This window comes from Physeter macrocephalus, chromosome 15, assembly GCF_002837175.3.
Source record: "Physeter macrocephalus isolate SW-GA chromosome 15, ASM283717v5, whole genome shotgun sequence".
In the NCBI taxonomy this organism is placed as follows: Eukaryota; Metazoa; Chordata; class Mammalia; order Artiodactyla; family Physeteridae; genus Physeter; species Physeter macrocephalus.
The window spans coordinates 15623175-15643181 of NC_041228.1; the positions used below are offsets into that span (position 1 = coordinate 15623175).

The window sequence follows — 20007 nt, forward strand, 5'->3', positions numbered from 1 at the left end:
AGGTCGTGTTAAGGAGCAGGCCGCCATTGCGGACATCTGGGATTTATGAACATCTGTGGGAACGTCTGGGCTCCGGTCCTGCCGGGGACCTCCAGGAGATGGTAGAGAATACAGCTCAGATTTTTCCTACCCAAAAGATGAGAAAACCGCAGAATCTATCTACCAGCCCCCACTGATCGTTGGTCCAGGGCTGCTTCTGGGGCTGCATTAGTTCCCCAGCCCTACTGGCCGGTTCTGTGGGTTCACCAAGCACAGCCCTGGAGCCCGAGAAAGCCTGCAGGCAGAGGTCGCAGGCACATAGGACAAGCTAACGAGGTAAGAGCGGGGCCCTGACAATATCCGCTAGGAGAATTATGGCAGGAAACTAGGATTGAGTGGTCTTCAAACAGCTGGCACGTGGTAAGAGCCAGATGCCTCTCTGCGGCATATCTATCTACTCTTTGGAGGCAAGTGCTATATATAAGCATCTGTAACCCCACGAGAGCTGTGGAAGGAGGCTGTCTGGAAGTAGAGCAGTGTTTTTAAATGCACAGTCCAAGAAAGAGAAGGGGGATTTAAAAGGGATTTCTTCTCTTTTGAAGGATATGGAAGGAATCTAATTCAAGACCTCGGGCACCCCTCCCCTTCTTCCACTTTCTCTCCTTCCCCAGGGCCGGGAACCTTGATGGGGACAAAGCTAACACCCTCTCTGTCTTCGGTGCCCCTGGCCCCACGCCCTCTCCCTTCTGCCAGCTCCTGCTTGTGCAGATGACCTCACTTCTTGCCCACGTTCTCCTTGGACCTTCCCTCCTCTCCATCTCCTCTGGGTCCTCAGCCCACTCTCCAATCTGTGTCATCAAATCCAGTCCCCCGTCTGCTGAGGGGATAATAATCCATGGGGTTTGTGCTGGTTCACTCCGAGGCTCAGAAGCTGTCGGCGGCTCTCAGTTGCCTGGCACGTTGAGTGCCAAGTCTTGAGCCTAGCCTTTGAGGCCCTGCGTGTCTGTGATCTGTGTGAACGTTGCAGCGTGACCTCTCCTTCACTTGGCCGTCATCGAGTCCTCCCTGCACGCTGGCTCTGTGAGCTAAGGGACACATGGAGGATCAGGCTTCGTTTCACAGATGAGGTAAGCAAGTTTCAGAGAAGTCAAGTAACTTGCCCAGCTAGTAAGGGGCAGAGCCCGACACAGTCCCTCCAAAGCCGATGCACCTTCCAACGTGCCAAGCTTCACTCTCCCTTCCTTTCCCCTGTCCCTTTCCACTCTCAGAACAATCCAGATCCTCTCATCAGTTCCAGAAAGTGTGTACGGGAGAAGGACAGAAGTGGGTAGATGTTCTGGGGTTCATCTTTCACCTGGGCCTGATTCTCTTTGTTAGATGAATAAATGATGGGAGGTCCCTCTGAGACAGAGGCAGGTCTCCGTGGCCTGCGGGCACCATTTTCACCAGTCTACTTGCACAGTAGCTATCTTTTTTTTTTTTTTTTTTAAAGACTCTTTGAGTGGAACTTTCCCCTCAAGCTGCTGGAGGAAGAAGAGCCCTGCTTCTCCTGTCCCCAGCTCCCTGCCCTTATGCAGACCCCAGGGACTCTATCAAATCCTTTAGAATAGACAGCAAATGCAGTCTATGTGTGCTGTCCCATCTTTGCCCCCGTTCCTGCACTCCTGGCAGACGTTACTAGTTGATCATAGAACTTCTTCCCTATGAGCTGGGAACCATCCCCTCACTGCTCTTTATGGGGCTCAAAGAGAAGTTCTCACCTAGAAGGAATCTTGGATGTACTGATGAGAAAACCGTACATCCAAGATGTACTGATGAGAAAACCGTACATCCAAGATGTACTGATGAGAAAGCGGTAGCCCAGAAAGGGAAAGTGACTGTTCTCAAAGTCACACAGCTGGCCAGTGGTTGTCATCAGCGTTGGCGCTCCCCTCCTCTGCAGCCCCAGCCGTGTGAAATGGCATCATTCTTGCTGGGTCTGCTGGCTGAAATAACAAATTTCTCCCCTGGGATTGCACTTCCGGACCAGGAAGTCTGGCCAGCTGCTGAGCCACATTGTCATACGTTGAGAAATCCTTATCAAAGAGCCCTTGATTCCAGGCACTGTGGATTATGGACAACTTACTTCCCTTCTTCCATCCTGTGACCTGAAGTGTAGTCTCTCTGACTCACGAGGACACCGACAATGAGGTAAAGAATGAGAAACCAGTCTCCTGTTAGCAAATGAGTGGTGTTCGGGGCTTCCTGAGAATTCCATTTATCTAGGGCCATGGTTCTCAGCAGGGGGCGATTTTGCCCATCTGGGGTGGGGGGATGTGGCAGTGTCTGGAGACATTGTTGGTTGTCACAGCTTGGAGGGCTACACCCTGCAATGCACAGGACAGCCCCCACCATAAAGAACTATCTGGCCCCAAATGTCAATAGTGCTAAGACTGAGGAACCCTGACCTAGGGCCCGGGGAATGACTAGTGGAATGACTGGCCCTCGCCCATGTAGGAGGTCCAGTCCCCTGCCTTTGCTCAGCCTGCCCCCTCAGCTGGAAGTCCTGGCTTCCCCCAAAACAATTTATTCAAATCCTTCTCTGCGTTCAAGGTCTCTCCCAACTCCCATCTATGGGAGGGAGCCTTTCCTGACTATGCTTAAGCAGCCTTAACTGCTTCTCCTCTGAGCCTACAAGGTGCTTCTAGAACTTGTCTCAGTCAGTCTTGTACTAGTGATGGGTGCACTTCCCCATCTCCCACTGCATTTAATTCCTTGAGTGGTGCAAAGTCAAAAAGCTTCCATGCCTTTGGAATCAGGCACAACTGTGTTCAGATTGTGCCTATGATAATATGTGACCTTGGGTAGGTGACTTAGAGGACCTCCCTGAACTTCACTTTTCTGTCCATATAACCACAGAACAGTTTCGGAACACGTCCTAAGTACCAGGTGCTATTCTACGTGCTCTACGTGTGTAAACTCATTCAACCCTCACAGCAGCCCTGTGAGTAAGTGCTATTATGACCATTTCTGTCTCATGGATGAAGGAAACTGAAACACAGAGGTTACCTGACCGCCAAGTTCACTGGCTGGGAAGTGGCTGCTCCAGGAGCCGCAGACGGGTGGCCCGGTCCCTCTGGTAACCACGGTGCCTCGTGCCTCCTTCACGGCATGAGCCTCAAGGGTGTGAGATCTGAGGGAGAAGGCCTGCGTGATAAGTGGTCCAAACTTGCCCAGTTTCTGCTCCGCTCTTCAGCCTAACACAGCACCAATATATCTTCCAGAATATTGTCGATATTATGTGATACACTGCATCCTGTCACAGCCCTGCAATGTTTTTGTAAAACCGAGGCACAGGGAGGTTAAGTAAATTCCTCAAGGGCCCAACCGCAGAGCCTGGATTGAGTTTGTCTCCAAAGACCTGACTCCTATCTGCACCCAAATTCTGTAGTTGCTGGTGTAAGTGAAAATCTCCTCCTTTAGACTGTGAACGATTTGAGGCGGGGGGCAGGGGACAGGTTAGGCATGACTTAGCTTCCCCAGCGCCTCTCCCACTTTGGGGCGGCACGTGGTAGGCATTCAATCAATGTTTGTTAGGTGAACGAATGGCTCCGAGCTCCTGGGGCAGAGGCCTGCTTACACAGGCAGAAGGTACCCAAATAGGATTCCAGAGCTTGTCTGTGGGGCAGCCGGGGGCTGAGAGCTTGGGCTGTGGGCCCAGGAACCTGGAGGAACAGGGCGCCTGTTTGACCTCACGGAGCACCTGCCAGCCTCTCCCTGCCACATCCCCATCAAGGCCTGCAGCAGCAGGAAAATTGTACACTTTCATTACCCAGCGACCCAAGAAGTGCAATTAAGTTGAGAATTAGTTGGCATAATTAATTAGACGGGTAAATAGCTCCCTGTCAACACCAATCAATCCATTCTGCATATAATCAGCTCCGTCCAAGCAGGCCAGGGCCTAGGGTGGGGGCAGAAATGGGACAGGGTGTCCAGCCAGGTACCCTAAACCCAACCCACCCCCAGGTCCTTCTACAACTGCTTTTCATGGGAGCAGCCTCCTGGCAAGTCCATGTTCGGCACCCAGCAAAGCCACAGCTTAGCTCCCAGGAAGCCACAGCTGCAAAGTCCCTTTGCTCCCTCAAGTCTCCTACTTTTGAGTTCCTGGTCCATTGCTCGAGGTTTCTGACATGCATAAAACCCACAAGAGCTCCCTTTTTTTGGCTAATAAATTTGCAGATGCTTTTTAAAAAATTAAGATATAGGGGCTTCCCTGGTGACGCAGTGGTGGAGAGTCCGCCTGCCGATGCAGGGGACATGGGTTCGAGCCCTGGTCCAGGAAGATCCCACATGCTGCGGAGCAACTAAGCCCGTGCGCTACGGCCGCTGAGCCTGTGCTCTGGAGCCTGCAGGCCCCAGCTGCTGAGGCCCGTGCGCCTGGAGCCCATGCTCCACAGCATGAGAGGCCACGGCAGTGAGTAGCCCGTGCACCGCAGCAAGGAGCAGCTCCTGCTCGCTGCAACTAGAGAAAGCCCGCACGCAGCAACAAAGACCCAACACAGCCAAAATAAATAAATAAATAAAATTTTAAAAAAATTAAGGTATAACTTAGATGCAGTAATATTTACCCTTGTTACTGTACAGATTTATGAGTTTTGAGGAATGTGTACAGTTGTATAACTGTAACCGAGCAGGACCCTACGGGGTCTTCCTGGGACAGACCTCCCCATGTCCTCAACCTGCCTCTTGTTTGTATAAAAACTTTAGCTTTCTAGGCCTTCCCCGAGTTCCAAAGAATAAATTTAATCAGAGAAGTGATAAAAGGCAAAAGCAAAGGAAAACAGTCAAGCAAGACAAAATAATAGTTTAGCCATTGTTTAATGGCTAAAGTCAAGGACATCTAACTCCTCCTCAAGGACTATAGATAATATTCTGAGCCATGTCCTTTGAGCCATTTAGCAGATACTGAAACCCCCACCAGGTGGAAGGGTTAACTGTATGCTGCCCACAAGCACGTAGAGCCCAGACCAGTTGGAACCAGAAGGTCGATGATGTTGACTCCTGATTACCTCACCGCCAACCAATCAGAAAAATGTCCGCGAGCTGACCACACACCCTGCAAGCCCTCTCCCTCATCCTATCTTTAAAAACCTTTCCCTGAAAGCCATTGGAGAGATCAGGTCTTATAAGCAAGCACTAGCTGCCTGGACTCCATGCTTGGCGCCCTGCAATAAACGCTGCCCTTTCCTTCACCACAACCCGGTGTCACTGGATTGGCTTTACTGGGTGCGGGTGAGTGGACCCAAGTATGGTTCAGTAACATAACCACCAGCATGAGTAAGATCTAGAATCCTTCCATCACCACACAAAAAAATCCCCATTATCCTCTGTAGTCAACTGCTTCCCCCACCCCCAGCCCCTGGCAACTACTGATCAGTTATCTCTCCCAAAAGTTTTACCTAGGGACTTCCCTGGTGGTCTAGTGGTTAAGACTCTGCCCTTCCACTGCACAGGGCATGGGTTCAATCCCTGGTTGGGGAACTAAAGATCTCATGTGGTGTGGTCAAATATAAAATAATAATAATAATAAAATAGAGAAGTTTAAAAAACAAACAACAACAAAAACCTCAATATTAAAAAAAAAAGTTTTGCCTATTCCAGAATGTCCTATAAATGGAATCATATAGTGTGAGCCTTTTGAATCTGGCTTCTTTGTCTTATCATAATGTACTTGGGATACATTCATATTGTGGCGTGTGTCCCTGCTTAGCTACTTTTTATGGCTGAGTCAAGTTTCATTGCATGCATGTACCACGTTTTGTTTATCCCTTTCCCAGTTGAAGGACATTTGGTTGTTTCTAGTTTGGGGCATTTATGAATAAAGCCACTGTAAATGCTCATATAGAGGTTTTCGTATGAACATAAGTCTTCATTTCACTTAGATAAATACCTAGGAGCAAGATTGCTGGGTCTACAGTAGGTGTATAGATAACTTTATAAGAAACTGCCAAACTGTTTTCTAAGATCCTGTACCATTTTACGTGCCCACCATCCATGTAGGAGACTTTTGGTAGCTCCATATCTGTTACTGCACAGACTACAAAATGGTGACATCCAGTGCTGGTGACAGCAGGGCCAGCTACATAATTTACGTGGCCCAATTCAAAATGAAAATGTGAGGCCCCTTGTTTAAAACAAAAGGAAAAAGTGCCATTAATGGTATTAAAATAGAACGTTTTTTCCTTTCTTCTGTAGTCTTTCTCTCATCTTCTCATGGTATTTTTTTAAATTTGCTATTTAGTGTTTTAAGAAACACTAAAATTAAAAATTATTAGCATGAACTTTACCATTTATTTTTATATTGTGCAATGCCATTTTTTTAAAAGAATTTTTTTCTTTCTTTTTTTTTTGGCCGCAGCTTGCAGGATCTTAGTTTCCTGACCAGGGATCAAACCCAGGCCCATGGCAGTGAAAGCGCTGACTCCTAACCACTGGACCACCAGAGAATTCCCATGTGGAAAACCATTATAAATGCAAATATGAGAGCTTTTAACTTGTATGTACAATCACTGAAATTACATGGTCTGTATTTCATTTATACATGCATGCGTATTTTGTTCTTATCGGAAAGTGGAAATGCTGCAGGTGGCCAAATGGTCAGAACCTGCCTAAGGTGGCCATTGGGCTGCCAGGTGAATCAGGGCTCTCCCTCCGAGCTGGGCTGGGAAACTCTTCCTCTGTTTTTTTTCTTCTGAAAATAACTCTGTTGGCTTTTGCTTTTGTTTTGTGAATATTACGGGCTCATTATAAAAATTTGGGGAAAAAAATTTGGGGAAAACAAGCAAAAACAAATAAAATGCATTAAAATGAAAGAAAAAAATCAAACATCTTCCATAGCCACACCATTAGACATTGTAATTTTTTAAATATAAATTTATTTATTTATTTATGTATTTATGGCTGTGTTGGGTCTTCGTTGCTGTGCGCGGGCTTTCTCTAGTTGTGGCGAGCGGGGGTTACTCTTCGTTGTGGTGCGCGGGCTTCTCATTGCGGTGGCTTCTCTTGTTGTGGAGCATGGACTCTAGGCACGCGGGCTTCAGTAGTTGTGGCACGTGGGCTCAGTAGTTGTGGCTCACGGGCTCTAGAGTGTAGGCTCAGTAGTTGTGGCGCACGGGCTTAGTTGCTCCGCGGCCTGTGGGATCTTCCTGGACCAGGGCTCGAACCCGTGACCCCTGCACTGGCAGGTGGATTCTTAGCCACTGCATTGTAATTTTTAACATTTTCTTGTGTGTTGTGGCAACAGTGTAGATTAGATCCTGCAGAACCCACTGCAGTCTCCCTCTCATGTGCTTTCCCATGGCATCTGGGAAGCTCAAAACTCTTTTTCCCAGGCCTCCCAAAAGCAGAGCTCTGCATGGAACCCAGGCTCTGACAGGCAGCAGCATCCTCACATGACCTGGAAGGTTTTTCTGTGGCAGCGGCTCAAGCAGACAGGAACACTGCTGCTAGTCCAAGGCGTCAGAGGTGGAGAGCCGTGGCAGCAGGAAGGCTTCCATTGGCACAGTCCATGGTGGGGCCGGGCATCTTCCTGGCTGGATTGTTTTCTGTAGCATCCAAGTGTGGTTCCCTAGGCCTCCTGGGAATTTTGTAGTGAACTAAGACTCTGCAACAAACCCCTTTCTACTTAACCAATTAGAGTGGATTCTGTTGTCTGCAATGAAGAACTCAACCTTTGGGTCTCAGCTTAACTTTTATTGTCTCCTTCATAGCACTTACCAAAATATGGAATTGCCTTGTTTATATATTTGTTTACCTACTTAGTGCCTTTTAATGAGGAGGAACCAACTCTGTCTTGTTCACCACTTTGATCCCAGTGGCTATCCCACAGCAGCACTTGGTAGATATCTGTTGGGTGAAATAACTGGTCACCTTCCAGCACCCCGTACCCCAAGAGAGAGCAGGAACACTAGCCTCAGCCACTTCTGTGGACCAAGTGGGCTGTATTCCCTCTATGTGTACAACTGCTCCCCACTGCCACTGCCACTTTCTGATTGCCTCTTTTTGCAGAGAAAAGCAATGTTGTAGAAGATTCCCACTTGCACGCCTCTTTGTCGCTAGTGACTTAAAAAGACTATAAGGGTGAATCAGGTCACTGTGGCCAGCTCCCTGCTTCCCTTCAATGAGCAAAGCCCTGCTCTGTGGAGAGTCTATGTGTCTGTGTGTGATAGCTGGGGACAGATTTCTGAATGGAATAAGACCCACAGGCTCAGGAGGGCAAACATTATATCATTCATTCATTCCACAAACACGTACCCAGTGCCTCCTATGCATGTATGTGCAGGGTGCTGGAAGGGACCCAGACGTCCCAGTAAGTGCCCCTTTGTAATCAGACTTTCTCCTTTTGGCCATCAGACTGTCACCTAAATTAGTTGAAGTCTCTAAGCTTTAAATTATGAGCCTGATAATGCAACTTTCCCATGGGGTTGTGCAATTTCAGGCACAAACCCTACGTTTGAAGTACAGGTGCAGGAATAGATGTTAGTGACATGATTTGAAAGGATTACCGTGCAAGCAGCCCAGCCCCTGGATGCCTGCCGACTTCAGGCCGGAGCCATGACACCCATGAGCTTTGTGATGAAGGTGGCCTCGTGGCTCTGCATCCCAGCACAGCTTGGGGTGCCAGGACATATACTGTGACCTCTGCCATTGCCATTACACCTGCTGGAACTGTGGGTAAAACCACTGCCCTGTTCTAGGTCTGAACCTGGAAGCTGCAGGCCCAGTTCCTTGTGGCCCCAGGGCTGCTGGGACCACACCTACCACCACCTGTCTCACCTGTCAGAGGGGGTGGAGTGGGAGGGCCCTGCGAGGTGAGTGTTGTAACCCTTTCCTCTCCTCTGGCTAGGGGACCTCGCTGTATGTGGAGCATGGGAGATGGACCTGAATGTGTTTCTGGCCAGTTCATGGAAAGGCCTGCTTGGTTATTGAAGTCAGAGCCTGCCCATCTTTGGAACTAGGAACGAGGTCTTTGATCAGGCTAAAAGTTTGGGGATCTAGAAATGAACCCACTGCAGCGTCTGCCCTCAAGGAAAGACAAGCAAATACAGTAGAATGCGAGAAGCCTTTTCTGTCATCATCAAATGCTAAGGGCCCACCATGGGCTCCGCACAGCCTATAGCATGACCCCCGCTGTGGCCGTGTCTACAGTCCAGTGGGAAAGACGGCAAATGAAAAGTCATGACATTGAACCGGGATGAGTGTTAAGGTCAGAGAAGCAAGAGCCAGGATCATACAGAGCGGGAGGCTGACCTAGCCTGGGGTCTGGAGGCTTCTCTGAGGTCACGACAGGTTGGAGGCATTAGCTGGGGGAGGTGGGAGGGAATGGGTGCCCCAGGGGTGCAGGGGTTGGGTGTGTGCTGGGGGGGCAGGGAGGAGTGGGAAGAGGTGAGCTGCAGAGGTCAGACCCTGGTGGGAGGGGGGACGGCAAGAGGACTTGGGTCTTTATCTCATGGATGTGGGAGCTACAGAAGCTGTCACGCGGACGGAGAGAAGGCCAGACAAGCGTTTTCTGTGACGGCTGCCTCTGGCCTCAGTGTGGCAAGAACACAGCCCCTCAGGGAACATCCTGGCAGTCAGGGGCGAGGCCCTCTTCCTCCTGGGTGCTCTGTCAGCACGGCTCAGAGCAGTGACTCTCAGAAGCTTCCAGCAACAGGCTGACTCACGCGGTGGCGGCCACTTGCCCAGTCAAAGACAGAGCTGGAAGGGCCATGGCCTGGCGCTGCCCGGGACAGATGGCAGAGACATGCCGGCTGCTCCCTGCAGGGTGTGTCTGAGGAAAACCCCCTCCCGCCTCACACCCGGCCTCCGCAGCCTCCCTGGACTTGCCCAGCTGGCTGCACCCTGGCTTCTGGCTTGTCACAGCCAGAATAACCAGATGGGACCTGTGGGCCCGCGGCCAACCCCTGCCACGTTACCGAGTCCTGGCTGGGAAGGGGCCAGGTCTGGGAAACCTCTGCCCCCTCCCAAAGCACCATGGGAGAATCCACGCCCCAAACCGGTCCCTTGTCTCCAGCCTCCTTCCTTCCCCAGTAAGCTTTCTCCTCATTTAGCCTCTTGACTCCCTCTATATTTTCCATTTTTATTTATTGACTTTCGTAAGCAGAGGGAACTGGAAACGAGCTGAGAGTCACAGTGAACATGATTCTGAAGCCCACTCACCCCGCCTTCCCTCCCACTGGACCAGTGACTGCAGGGGACTGTGCAAAGACTGTGGGCTGTGGTCAGGTCGGGTGCCACCCACAATCTGGCTGTGACCCCTGCCAAGCAGATGGGGACCATGACCCGTGGGGGAGGACGGAAGTGCAGGGAGAGGTCAGGGCTGAATAGAAAAGCTCTTAACAGTGGCCACTGCCCTAGCACAGGCAAACGCCCAGAACCTCTGGTCTTCACCCTCGGATAAATGGAAAATTCCTCATGTGCTCCCTGCGGGGTGAAACAGGAAACCCACCTGAATCCAGGACAGAACAGATTTTTCGGTTGCCCACAAGCTCCTCAGACGTCCATTGTTAATGGTGTACAAGAATGTTCGCTACAGTAATTGTTACTAATTGGGAAGAATTCGATGTTCTAGAATTAGAAGACCTAGAGCGGCTTGGGCTGCGAGGACAAAGTACCACAGTCTGGGGGTGAAGGGGTCAGGGGTAGGGTGGGGCTTAAACCACGGTAATTTGTTCTCTCGCAGTTCTGAAAGCAGGAAGGCCGAGATCAAGGTGTTGGAAGGGTTGGTTTCTTCTAAGGCCTCCCTCCTTGGCTGGCAGATGGCCACCTTCCTTCTGAGTCTTCATCTGATCTTCCCCCGGGCAGGTCTGCATCCTAATCTCCTGTTCTCAGAGACAGTTTCACTGCAGTTACAAAGAACGAGGAAGATCTATATGTATTGACAGGGAAAGAGTTCCCAGCTTATTGTTAAGTGGAAAAAGTAAGTCACTGGACAATATGATACTGATATCAGTGGTTCCCTCTGGAGAGGTAACAGGATTGGGGTAAGGGTGGGGTGAGGGAGACATTTATATGCGTAAGTCTGTGCAGAGATTGGATTATTGTTCTCAATTCTTCACTACCCTCCTTGCCCTGGCTTTGCAGCTTCTCCCTTGTGGGCTGGGTATATTTCCCTGGCCCATGGATGTTGAACTTGGCCAGGTGACTTGTTTTGACCAATAGAATTTGGATGGAGTGGCCCAGAGCAGAGGCCTTAAATGTGCTTGCTTGGTATAGTTTGGTCTCTCAGGCTTCTGTGACCCTCAATGAGAAGAAGGCACCCCAGGAAATGGCTGACCATGAAGACCACAGTCTTTAAGACTGACCAGTGGAGACCATGAAGACATGACAAGCAGTGCTGAACCCAACCACAGCCTGGCGCTAGCCCAGCTGACAGCACACCGTGCGCAAGAAAAATACATGCTTACCTGGAAAACATTATGCTGAGTCAAGTAAGCCAGACACAAAAGGACGAGTATCATATGATCCTACATTTATGAAATATCTAGAAACGGCAAATTCACAGACAGAAAGTAGATTAGAAGCTACCAGGGGAGGAGAATGAGGGGACAGATGGGAAAGAAGGGTTATTACTTAATGGGCACAGAGTTTCTGCTTGGGGCGATGAAAAGGTTTTGAAAACAGATAGTTATGATAGGTGCACAACATCGCAAATGTACTTAATGCCACTGAATTGGACACTTAAAATGGTTAAAGTGGTAAATTTTGTGTTATGTGTATCTCATACCACAATTTTAAAAAATAATAATGTAATATACCAAAAATACATTGAACTGTACACCTTACTTTTTAAACTATTTATTTATTTTCCTTAGGCTATGTCAGGTCTTAGTTGTGGCACACAGAGTCTTTGCTGAGGCATGCAGGATTCTCTCTAGTTATGGTGTGGTGGCCTTGCAGCATGTGGGATCTTAGTTCCTTGACCAGGGATTGAACCCATGTCCCCTGAGTTGGAAGGGAGATTCTTTACCACTGGACCACCAGGGAAGTTCCTGAATTGTATACTTTAAACAAGTAAATTGTATGGCAGGAGAATTATATTTCAATAAAGCTATTCAAAAAGAAACCCACATTGTTTAAGCCATTAAGTTTTGGGTGATTTGTTAAGCAGCACTTGTGCAGCACTAGCTGACTGATACAGTATGTATGCATGTGTTTGATAATGAGCACATATTATTTGTGTAATAAAAATATGCAAAATCAGAATTTATCGGGTTCCCTCTGAACAGGCCCCTCTTTTCTGTTTTCCTGCCCGGTGGTGGCACCAGGGCATTTATGGACATTGCTCCTCTAAATTTGGAGTGACACTTTGCTTCTCTCTTTATTCTTGGCAGTAACCCAGACCCAAGTCCTGGCCGTTCCTGTAGACTGTGTCTCCACTCGGCTCTGCAGCATCTCCCAGAACATGTTTTCATCTCCCTAGGCCTGGATTGTTTCCTGGTTTCCCAGGTGGTCTCCCTGCCAGGGTCTATCCAGGCCTTGGGGGAAGAATAATTTGCAACCTGTTTCCAGTACGTTACTCTGCTCAGCCAGCCCTGAGCCTGCCTCTCAACACACACACACACACACACACACACACACACACACACACACACACTTTTCATCTGTAAAGAAGGCTTACGACAGCCTCTGCTGCCCATCAGAACAAATCTAAGCCCCTCAAATGTCACCAGGGGTACTATGTGATGATGTCCCAAAATTGATCAGCTGGAGAATGCTGTAGGCGGTCTGCCTCTGCTCCCTTCCTGTCTCTCCTTCACATCTGTTCTTCCTCCACCTTCAGGATTTTATGGAAGTTGAGAAAACCTCCAGTGCTGCAAATAAAGGGAATGTTCAGTTCAGAATATTGGTTTAGAAGTTGAGAACGTGAAAGACGCTAATGACTAATTGTTGTGGCTTCTAATTCAAAACTGAAAGAGGACATACATAACCAAGGCGATGGATAAGAGATGATTGTTTAGAATATAGCTCAAAATTGTTAAAGGAATTGAGTTTTAGTGTCGACACAAAGCTCTTTCCATCCTTTTTTATTTCTTCATGTGAACAGAGTGTCTCAACATTTACATCTATAAATAGGGAAAATAGGAACAGAATTAATGCTGAATCCCATCTCATTCTAGAAAAAGGGAATAGCTAGCCATGCAGACATGAATTAAGTGGGATTAAAAAGTTGCATCCATCTCATGGATATTTGTTTCAGATTTTCCATTTAATAATTATTCTTCAAAATCATAAATATATTTATGATTTTTGATTGTGTACTAACAAAAATAGTGATATGTCAACTTAGAAGAAAAATATGACACAAAACCTTATGGCCCCAGGAAACAAAATTTTCAATTTATGTACATATTCTTGCTGCTGAGAGGCAGGTTAGGGTGCTCGATAACAGACATTCAAACATAAACTATTATGAAGATAAAATTCTGGGGGTGGGAGTATAATGGAAATATGAGTTCTGGGGTGAAAATAAATGTAAACTTCACAAATGTTAGAGAAGCTTATTCTTGTGTATTTAAAATAGATTATAGTTTGTATGGAATCCATAAGGTATTTCGATTTCATTTCATAAGGTATTTCATTTCACTGGTTAAAAAAAATCATACATGCAGTTTTATTTTTAGAAAATCAGCATAGACAATCTACTGGAAATTACATCCTTTGTAACTGAATTTACAACGAGAACGTTTAGATACAAATTTAGCGTTAATCGAGGAGGTGTGTAGACGCTTCTCAAGATTACTGTAGGAGGTGCACGTGAGGAAACACTTGCGGAAACTGCTGCCGGGAGTGAGGGATGAGCTGGTGAGAGCCCCGCGCCGTGGTCCGACTCGGGGCGGAGCTCCGCCTCGCGTAGCTACGAGCCGCTCGAACTTGGGCGGGTCGCCCAGCCTCTTGTGAGTTTGCGTTTGCTCATCCGTACGTGTAGAGCGGCGGTAACACCTACCCCTCCGGGCGGTTTACCCGGGAGTAAATGCGCCGCCGCCGTGTAAGCGTTTAGCCTCAGTTCAGCCAAGTGAGCGCGGGGGAGGTGGGGAAGGGAGAAGCAATCCTGGAAGGAAAAGGGGATCAGATTGCTCAGAGCAGGTGACCTCTGACCTGGCTGAAGAAGGGCAAGGAGGAGATCCCGGCACAGAAAAGGGGCCTGATACGGGAAAAACCGTGTCAGGCGGAGGGAACAGCCCTCGCGAAGGCCTGGAGGTGGGAACTGCTTGCTCCAGGAGCCCCTGCCCCCAGCCCCCGGCGGGAAGGGACAACCTGCCTTCACCCCGCCACGGTCACCCATCACTAGACGAGGCTGGGGGTCGCCGCCTGCAGGAGCCTCTACGCCTACGACCCTGATGGGCACGTAACACCGACCACTGAGCCCTTTTTTAGGACTCAGGGCTCAGCCAGCCGTCGGGTCCCTCCAGCGCATCCAGGAGGTTCTCAGTGGGGCTTCTGTATCTGCCCAGATTCTGCCGCAGCTTGGGCTTCCTTGAGGCAGTAAGGAAGTCAGTCAACGCTCCCCGGGCCTGGAGACCTGGGTGAAACTGCCGCGACACTCCTGGTTTGCCGTTCTCGGGGTCCCCAGATTCCTCCGTGTGTGTGTGCTGGGGGCGGGATCCCTCTACCTGGGCCTCTGTTCTCCCGCACCTGCCGGGCGGTCCTGGGGTCCCAGCGACCTTAGCCCGGAGCACACTCCCTCGGCCGGGTTCCCGCAGCGGAGCGTGGGAGGGAGAGCTCCCCCAGGGTTGGGTAAATTCCATCCAATCTGCGAGGCCCGGGGTCCAGGCAAGCTACGCCGTCCGCTACTCCTCCTAAGGAGACGGGAGGACGCCGTAAGGCGCCCACGCCTTGTCGGCACCGACCTCACTCCCAGGGATCTCTCTCCAAATGATCCGCGCTCCCCCGCCCAATGTTCTCTACACCAACAACCAGGAATTCTGGTGCCTGCTCTTAAGATAATATTAATTTTCACCTTCTTACGCGGATGTTGCGAGTTTCCCCCTTAATATCCCCCAATTCTGGGTGATTTAAAAAACACTCGCCAACACTTCATAATGAAACATTTTCAGATAAACAGAAACGTTGAAACAATTGTACAGTACAGTGAATATTCGTACACCCACCTCCTAGACCTACGTTAACGTCTCGCTACTCTCGCAGTCTCCCGAATCTCTCTCCACCTCTCTGTCCTTAGCTCCGTCAGGCTATCAAACCGTCTTACCCTTTGAAACACTTCAAACTTGCAATCGTCCAAAGCCCTTCTGTTAGCCTGTCGTTGGCTGGAGTTCAGTCTTAGTTTACATTTTTTAAGGTAAAATTTACACACAGCGAAATATACAGATTTTAAGTGTGCCTTCCTCTGGTCGATTTTAGATGGTACATGGAAGAGTGCTTTTTATTTTAATATTTATTTTAACGTGTTTTAGGAGAAAAGTAAACACCTGTTTTCCACTTATAATAGTGACAAAGTTTCCTTTAACAATGAATGTATTTAAATGAGCTGATATAAAGGGCTGGGGGTAAGGGAGGGGAGAGGGCTTCCAAGACGCTGAGGCTGCGACCCGAGGTGGTGTTTCCAGAGCTGCGGACGCTTCTAAGAAGAGTGGTCTCAGCCGCCGAGCTCCGGGCGGAGGTGGAAACTTGGGGCGTCATAAGGGGCTGGGCACCCGACTGGATCTGCGGATCTGCGGTGGGGCCGAAGTAGTGTGCATTGTGTGTGCGCGTGTGCGTTTTCAAATCATTATGCATGTGCGCCCCGACTCCAGTTGTTTGAGGCTGAGAGTGTCTCTGTGAACGCAGCACCCAGCACAAGGCCGGGGACACGGTAGGTGCCCAAGAAGTGTTTCACGAGATCACGCATGTGCAAACACTTTGTAAACAGTCTACAAAAATAAGAGTTTACAACAGCAGGAAGAATCCCACGGTCCCGGATCCCCAGTACTCGGCAAATGCGGTCCGACAAGCCGCAGTGCTTGTTGATTGATAAATAAACCGGCAGGCGGAGGAAGACCGGAGCGGCGTGCCGGTTCAGCCGGGGCCGGCACTGGGGTCGGTGACTCTTGTGTCCGGGGTCAGGGACTCAGCGGAGAAAATGAAAACGCGGTTTTCTGAGCATGCGCACTGGGCCGCCGCATCAGCCCCATTATCCTACTCCGGGAAACGCTTGGTAGGTGCCTCGTTAGCGCAGTAGGTAGCGCGTCAGTCTCATAATCTGAAGGTCGTGAGTTCGATCCTCACACGGGGCACAATAATTTTGTTCGCTCCAGCTCCTTTAGTCGTCCTAGAAAGATAGGTTTTAGCCGCTTGTGAGGGGATCTGTAGATCCTAGGCGTCTGCGCTTTTCCGCCCTGGGGTCACCAGCGTGTTGGCATAGCCAACCCGAAGTACCGAGGCGGGGCACTTTCGTTGATGGAAGATACCACTTTTCTGCTCCGCCGCCCTGCCGGTTGCGGCGTTCTGGGCCCAGGTGGGAGGACTGGAAGGGAGGCTGGCGCCTGAAGACGGGGCGGCAGGGGGTGGGGGATGGGGTGTGGGCACGTGAGGAAGACTAGCGCGCGGCGGGCTGGGGCCCGGGTGAGCCCCTCGGGAATATCCCCACTCTCACCACCAGCGCTGCGGCCTGGGTACCCAGGAGGTGCACTCACCCTGCCGTCCCACCCTCCACCAGCTGTGCTGCCCTGGCCCTTGAGCCCTGTTGGTGGCGGGAACGTGCACAGCCCTGGGTGAGGGGAGCCCGGGGTGCTCGAGGTACAGGAGGACGCTGAGGGCGCCGCTGGCTGCAAAGCCACCTAATGGGGGCCCCAGGGCAGTGCCTGGAACCCAAAGTCTCCTGGGGAGGGTCCTGATTATCAACCTGGCCCCAGGGAAGGGTGGGTCTAGGCAACTGTGGGGAAGTGGGCGGCACCGTGATGAGAGGCCAGACAGTGCACCGCGCTGAACACCTTGGTGAGGAGTTTGGGCTGCAGAGCTTTGAAGTGGCAGGAGAAGATCGGTCTCGGGGATGGGAGTGTTAGGGAGGTCATGCCGGCAGCAGCCCGGCCTAACGTGACAGGGGCTGTGCTGACGCTGCATCTGAAACAGTTGCTGCATTGCAATGATCACCCGTGAAATTTCTGATAATTCAGTCATTCTGAACAGGTCAAATAGCAAATTAAATTGAGATGTGATGTAAAAGGGAAGAACCTTCGTATTGTTACAAGTTAATCACTAAACGGATGTTGCCTATAAGCTTAAATTATACATAATGGTCCATATCTGGGAACCCTGCTTCCCAGGTAATGAGCGTTAATCTGAAATACCTTTGTTTAACTCACAGGTAACATCCTGACCAGGCCCACCTGTGCACGACTGCAGCGAGGAAGAAATTAACACATCCCCTCGGAAGGCTGATGGGAACCAGGAAGTGTTTGACTTTACTTCCACCCCAAACACACGCTTTTAGTATAAAAGAAGCCTGAATTCTAGCTCAGATAAGGTGGTTCTTTGGGATACGAATCCACCGTCTTCTTGGTCTGCTGGCTTTCTGAACAGAGTCGCTATTCCTTGCCCCAGCAACTCCTCTCTCCATTTATTGGCCTGTCCTGCCTTGCTACTCCTGGCTAGCTGGCAGTTGGGGAATTTGGGGGTAAGGCCCAGCAGCTGCTGCAACCGCTTGTCCTGAGGATCTTCCCTTCAAAACTCCCCGAAGCTGCACTGACTGCCCCAGAACTTGGCAGTTGGAGCAAGGAATCAACATTTGGGAGCGGACAGGCTCCATACAGTGGGGTAAGTCACTCCGGCTGTGTACAGCCAGGAGCTTTATTTCCTCTCCATTTGGGGTTTGGGGAGTTTTCTCCAGAATAAGCCAATTTGTATTTGAGTGGGGTACCCTGTTGGAGAGAGGAAAGAGCTGTTGGACTTTTACCTGATTTGTGAACGGGTTCATTTGTTTCTTTGGATGCTAGCATTTGTGTTTGCTGTTTGTGTTTTGCTGGTCTTGAAATTCTGTCTTTAAAAATGGGAAATGTTTCGGGGAAAGCGGGTGGGGTGGTGGTGGTGGCGGGGGGGATGAATTGGGAGATTGGGATTGACATGTATACACTGATGTGTATAAAATGGATAACTAATAAGAACCTGCTGTGTAAAAATTAAATTAAAAAATATTTTTTTAAAAAGGAAAATGTTTCAACTATCCCTAAAGAAAGTCCTCTGAGGTGCATTTTGGATAAGTGATCTGATTACAGCTATGAACCCATGGGTGAGGGGAAGATGATGTTTTATTGTAACAATGTGTGGCCACAGTACCTGTTAGGATCTCCACAAGGGGTTTAGGCAGGGTTATCTTGGGACCCTGTGCACAATGTACTGCTACCCTTGCTGTGTTAATTACTTCATTTATGATCTCCTTATGGCCTCCGGTGTCATTGGTATATGTAAAACCTGAAGACCAAACTTGAGGGTTTACTTAGGATTTTTTGTTTGTCCTTTGCGTTTTTCGTTTCATTTTGTTTGGTAATATTTCTCCATTTACAGCCAAATCAGTTTTGTGATACTTAAAACTTTTGCTGATGTCAAATGGAGGAAAGAAACAGAAAAAGACAAAACCAAAACCTGTCTGCTCTTGTCCAAGACAGGGACATTCCCAGGAAGAAGAGAAAGGTTCTACTTGGTTCCTCACATCACCAAAAGCTACAAATAGAAATAGAAGTGTCTTTTCCATTAATATTAGTAAAAAGGGTTTAGCCATCTAGACAGGTGACCTTGATTTGTCCCATTTGCCAGAAACCCAATCTGAATCTAACCTCTTCTGTAACTGATGGGTTTTACACTGTTGGACCTGATTCATGGCTGAAATCTCAGAATGGTAACCATGAGGTCCCTGTGTTTGTGTACTTGTACATGTGTTATAGATGTGTGGCATTGCCAAAATTAATTTTTAAAAGAGCTCTATTTAATTGGCTTAAAGGAAATTAAGCACTTATATAAATACTCAAAAATGAAAGAAACTGGCCAGAATGAATTTCGGGTTCACATGATCTAGGAAATGTTCGGTATTGAATTAATATCTGGTATTAATTAGCTTGAGCTTGTTGGTTTGATTAATTCGTACCTGTCTTTAGAGTCATCAACATTAAGTATAATACTTTTATTGTACTTAGGTTTACTAGAAATGAAGTAAGACCTTATTATTCCTGCTACAAAGTTTGTCAGCAAGAAAAACAACAATATGACAAAGATTTTAAGTAAATAAAATAGAGGTAAATGAGCTAAGACTTTAAGGTAGACTCTATAGGAACAATTATGTTTTGGGAATGTCTATCTAAAATAGTCTCTACAGATTTTCAAAACTTGAAGCTAAACTAAGTTAAATGAAGAGAGTTCATTGACTGGGTCGTTTCGAATAGGATAACACATTAGAACATTAATTTCTGGGCAGGTCTAAATTTACCTACTTTTGCCCTCTTAGGAGAGGAAGACTAAAGCAAGAGTTTGTCAATCAGGAAATCCTGGTATGACAAAGAGTTTACAATTACTTGCTTTTTGGTTTTCCCTAAAGATTAAGGTTTTAAGGTTAAGAATTGTGAAGCAAACACTTCAGTATGCAAAGATACGGGATGTGTGTTTTCAGCAAAGAAGGTATGAGGAATGAAAATGTATTTTGTTAAAGGGAAAAGGGTGGTTTTGTCCTAGAGCTGGTTGTTTCTGAATGGAAAAGGAAATGAGGAACAGATTAACATGGATACATAAAGTTGTGGAAGGTTTGTGGAGGAGGAACACTGAAAGAATTTTGTGCATAGTCAGGACTGGCTAACATAAGATTGAACCTAATTAAGAAAATGAATCTTAAAGGTAAGGTGGTACAAAACCTGAATTTGGTTCTCTAAGAGGACAAAGTTTTCTTAAAATATTGAACTGCTTTTTTTGTTTTAATTTTTGAATTTTATTTTATTTATTTTTTTATACAGCAGGTTCTTACTAGTTATCCATTTCATACACATCAGTGTATACATGTCAATCCCAATC

The 20007-nt window shown here is 48.3% G+C and overlaps 1 long non-coding RNA gene and 1 other non-coding gene across 2 annotated transcripts in view; both read left to right on the forward strand.

Moving 5' to 3' along the window:
- Positions 1-16177: 16177 nt before the first annotated feature.
- On the forward strand, positions 16178-16250 carry TRNAM-CAU (transfer RNA methionine (anticodon CAU)). The gene has a single exon. It is a non-coding gene; the product is annotated as a tRNA-Met (tRNA).
- Positions 16251-17327: 1077 nt separating this feature from the next.
- Positions 17328-20007, forward strand: part of LOC102996731 (uncharacterized) — a 30258-nt gene continuing 27578 nt past the window's right edge. Inside the window, exon 1 of the long non-coding RNA XR_449124.4 lies at positions 17328-17769. This is a non-coding gene — a long non-coding RNA (uncharacterized lncRNA). The remainder of the gene's footprint in view (positions 17770-20007) is intronic.